Genomic DNA, 5,517 nt, shown 5'->3' with positions numbered 1-5,517 from the left:
TTTATGAATAATTTTGTGATACTCATCTTTAACATTTTCAGTGTTAAATTTTTCAATTTTTTTCTGTAGTTATTTTGGAGCTGTCAATATTCATCTTCCATATTTTCAACATTGAAAAAACCCTTAAATAACTTTTTAATTGCTCACACGTATCCTCATATTGAAGGCAATCCTGTTCGAGGTATGGTCATGTACTAAATGTGGACACTTCTCCTAGCAGGATTCATATATTGATTCACCAATCACCATTTTGTGAGGGACTAGCTACTATTAAATAAAAGGCTCTATATAACAGTTAGTTTTACCACTATATAACAGTTTTTGACACATAACCATTAAATATATAAATAATATGCAAAGGTTTTTCATCTAAAACCATTGAATATTACTTCCGTGATATTTTAACAAAATTTCCTCAAACATATATTCACTAATTTTTTATAGTTGAATAAAGTATGAATATTCAACAGTTAAAAATTATTGAATAAAGGTTTAGAGAATATTCAGTGTTCGATTACTCAATGGTTCACAGCCATTGAATATTTGCTAAAATAACCATTGCATATTGCCTTTTTTGTAATAGTAATTGTCAAATAACCTTTATGTGAGCACTTAAATCACTTCAATCGGACATTATATGAGAAAATGGCACATGCTAGAAGTTCACATCTATCAAAATGTCATGACAGCAAAATTTATCATATACACTATGGTGCATGGTGGTGCACATGCCATGGTGCAAGCCAAAAAGTGAGGGCTTATGATTATGTACCACATGTTGTAGTACATGTGTCACATGCTATAGCACATGGCCCAATTTGTCTAAAATTATTGTTTTGCCAGTGTTTTCTCATTATGATATTTACGCATTTTAAACACTTTCGTTGTACATAAATATATATATTTGGATCTTCTAAACTATTTATCTAAAGGTGTCTGGGATCCCAACTGTTTTAAAATATTTAATTTCTTTATTTGCATCATATGTGACTTATGGTAAATTAGAGTCTTAATGACTTATAATTACCTTTGTATTATGTGTGTGGTATAGTATGGTAACATTAGGGAGAACATTACATGCAATGAGTCAAAATGTTAATTCACAATCTAAAATTATGATTAAAATAATTAATTTACTAATTTACTAATTTACCCTTAATTAGTAATTAGTTTTCAAATAAAAAATTCAGGATGTTACATACACGTCCTTCATACCATGTTGCAACCTCATCAAATGTCTACCTTCTTTGCAAATAGGGCATTCAAGTTGTCTGTTAATGTTATACCCTCATAGATTACCATATGCTAAAAGGTCATTAATTATACTAAAAAGCATGGCTCTCAAATTGAATATCTTTTCTCTATAACCATCATAAACCTCCACACCCATCTCCTACAATAGCTTCAAGTACTCATTCAATGGTTTCAAGTAAATATCTATGTCATTCACAAGTTGCTTAGGCCCTAAGATTAGTAAGGATAATATCATATACTTTCATTTCATTCAAAGCTAGGGAGGAAGTTTATAAATAAACCATCATCATAGGCTAATGTTATGGGTACTACTTTGCTTCCTATTTGGCTTCATTTTGTTAGTGGATAATGCAAGGAATAGGTTTCTATCTTCTTATCTAAACTTAAGGTACTTTGGTTGAATCTTGAAATAATAGAAAAATAGCACTTTGCCTTCCCCAGTCTCCTCCCATTCTGCTTATAGCGTGATGTCTCACACTTACGACAATGGGTTAACTATTCGTATTCATTCCTAAATAAAATGCAATTGTTGGGGCAAGCATGTATCTTCTTATAGCTCAGGCCAACTGTGTGTAACACCTTTTCTACATTATAAAGCCGACCTAAAAGCTTGTTATTCTTCAGTAGCATTTCTCTAATTAGAGAGAGCAAGTTTGAGAAGCTCATATCACTATACTCTCTTGTAGCTTTCAAATTGTACAATTCAACACAGCAGGTAATAGAGTGAACACAATATAACCTCATATGAAAGTGTCTCTGTATCAATTTTCAAAGTTTCCAACTTCTCTGGAAATTCTTGAGTTCCCTTCAATTGCATCGACCAATTCTTTGAGACAATTGGCCTCATATGCACTTGTGTCAAAATTTGATGATAATGGACAACATTTCCTATGTTTCTGGCTATTATTATTCACATCTTCAAGTGTCTCTCCTTGCTTTACCCTATTAGATATGGTATCACATCCTCAATTTTTAACTCTGAGTTTTTAAGTGTTTAAAAGGGGTAAATTAGTAAAATTAATTGATTAATAATTTAATAATAATTTTGGACTACTAATATGGTTATTAGATTATTAGACAGCTTTGGAAGAAGGCTAAATTAAAGTTTAAGTAGACTAGGGCACAGAGAGAGACCCCAAAACATTCTAAGCCTCTATGTGCTATCTGCCATGGTGGATGTGCCATGTGCCACAACAGATACACAAAAATCTAGTTTCATTATATTCACATAGTAGAAGGAAGAAAAGAAAGAAAATGAGAGGGGTGATGGAGGAAGCATTGGGCTCTGCTAGGACTTCACTTTGGGAGCAATTTAAAGGAAATCTATACTAGGACTTCATTTTGGGAGCATTTTAGAGGAAATCTACACTAGTTTAACACTTGGATAAGCTTCATATCCATTCTCCTCCATCTCTATGCAAATTTTCTATAGATTTAGGTATTGTTAGGGCTTGATTTTGTTTTACCTTAGGTTTTGATATAACCTATTGGCTTAGTTTGGGCCTTGAGGTGTTAAATCAAGCTTTTAAACATAGATTTGAGGATTCACTACTACAAATTTATTGATATATGATGAGGCTTATTGGATGGTTATATGCTAAACTGTCCAATAAGCTCATGCAAAAATAAATATTAGATAGTTCTCTAAGAAAACATCCAATATCCTATGATATATTAGATGGTTATACATAGAACCATCTAATATAAGATTTAAATTTGAAAATTTGAAAATTATTTTTAATCCAAAAATTATCTTCTCCAATATATTAAACATTTATTAGATGGTTAAATGGATAACCGTCCAATATATGTTTAAATTAAACTCTCCCTCTCCTTCAAATCTACAATTTCATTTCTCTATCTGTCATTTCGTGCATCTCTATTCTTCAATCTTCAACATTGCATGGGTCTTCTCTCCTCCTCCATTAGTTGTGTGTCCTTTCAACTCTGTAAGTTCTTGCCTCTTCACTTCTCCTTATTTCTTCTTAATCTTATGAGTGCTATATAAAACCATTTAAGCAGATTTTTGTGTTTGATTGTTGTCTAAATTTATTGGGCATATTTGATTTTCAATTTAGTTGTAGTTTATTAGATTGCATTATATTGATTTGGTGTTATTATTGTTGCACGCAAGGTGTTCAATGAAATGTTTCATAGAAAAAAAAAATATCTTTAGCCAAAACCTACATGAAATTTAAGTTATAGGTTAGTTTAAGATGTATGTTATACTAATAACATTTGATTAGATGTGAATTATATATAGTTTTTGTATTTATCCTAATTTATTACATATTTCTTGTGTATTTTTTGTTTGAACAATATTCAACTAATTTGATTGAATTTTTTTATTTATTATTTGATTCTTTGATTGATGGTTGAGCAGTGTATGAAGTTTTATATCAATTGAAATTATGTATGAGTACTTTGAGCTTATTTGAAATTGTTACACATGTGTGACTTTTAACTTTAGAAATTATATATTGTTATTGTTGATGATAATGATGTTGTGATTGAAATGAGGCAAAATGCCTTAGAAAGTCTCATTTTTATGCTATTATGTTGCCAAATTTTCATTTGAAATTAATAGTTTGGCATTTTAAGGGCCTGTTTGCTTAAGTTTTTTTTTTCTTTTAAGTAAAAAGCACTTTTTTAGACAAGAAATTTTTTTTTATTTGCTTTGAATAGGGATGGAAAATTTCAATGAAAGTAACTTTCATATATTGATGATATATAATTTTTATAACAATTAGGACTATATGTTAATATTAATATTAATATAAAAATATATATTTTACTTATTATAATAAGTAAAAAATGTTTTTTAATGATTGTAACCAAACATAAAACAATTCCTTTTTTTAAAAATCTGTACAAAATAAATTACTTTTTATAAAATCTCTAAAGTATTCAAAAATCACTTTTTTTTCCTTTAATTTTAAACACATGGGCCCTAATGTTGTTTGGATTGTGTGTGTGTGTGTGTGTGTGTTTAAATACAATGCCTAAAGAAATCATGAAAATAAATGTTATAACTTATGAATTAAAGAATTCACTTAGTAGCAAGTTTTTTTAAGATAAATTATTTACATTTATTTTAATTTAATTATAAGTATTATCTTAAATTTAACTAGATTAGAGAGAGATGATATATATGTGAAAGCATGTGGCTCATGATTGATTGAATTAGTAGTTAATTTATTTATTAAACTAACTCTTTCAATATAATTGAGTCACTAATATCATTTCTCTTAACAATTCTTGTTAGATTGAGAGAGATCATGGACAAGGAAAGGATGTTTGCGAATAAAATCACAAAAGAATGTGTAAATGGAGTAAAGAAGTTTATTAGATTTGCACTAGAGCATGAGGCAGATCATGATAGTATTGTGTACCCTTGTATAAAGTATGGCTTATTGAGGCGGGTTAGCACGAGTGAGTTAGAAGATCATTTAGTGTGTTATGAAATTGATCATACTTATACATGTTGTCATAAGCATGGTGAGTCAATGGATACAACTGATAGAAGCCATGGGTATAGGGGTATACGTGTCACATGATTTTTTAATTACTATTTCTGCTTTCTGTGTTTTAATTTTCTTAATTACTATTTGTGTCTTGTGTATTTTAATTTTCTTAATTACTATTTTGTTTTATCTTTTAACTATTTTCCACTTGTATAACAAATAAATGCGTCCCAAAATGCCACTTAAGAGACCTAGTGATCTTACTTCGATAATAACCTATTAGATAATCCTCCTGGTGCTACCAGTTCGCCCCTTGACTCACTAACTAATGCACCAACTGACTTGTCAACGGGTGATCATCCCTCTACAACCACCAGTCTGCTTATGGCTATAAATGCACAAGAAACCATGGCAACATCAATTAAAAAATGCTTGGTATTGATGGGTGAGGTGAATAAAAGATGATTGGCTAGACGGAAATATTCTCTTCAATGAAATTCAAAGGGTCAACAAATCAAGACCAATAAGCATAAATTCACCAGCTATATCGAGGCTGTGACTAGAGAGCATTTAGGCTTACCAATTAATAGTTGGCACAATATAGATTCAACCTCAATAGATTTCATATAGGAACAAGTTTAGGTAACTTATGCATTTATAATACTAATTGGTTTATTATATTATTATGTCAATCTCCTAACTTATAACTTGGATGTGTTGATTGAGTAGTTGGCATTTGAAATTGACATAATAGAGGCATTTTGTTATAGAAGTAGAATGTAAGGCACACCAAACCTTC

This window comes from Prosopis cineraria, unplaced genomic scaffold (genome assembly GCF_029017545.1).
Source record: "Prosopis cineraria cultivar Desert tree isolate PC_DT_omini unplaced genomic scaffold, ASM2901754v1 PC11, whole genome shotgun sequence".
In the NCBI taxonomy this organism is placed as follows: Eukaryota; Viridiplantae; Streptophyta; class Magnoliopsida; order Fabales; family Fabaceae; genus Prosopis; species Prosopis cineraria.
This window is presented reverse-complemented; position numbering follows the sequence as displayed.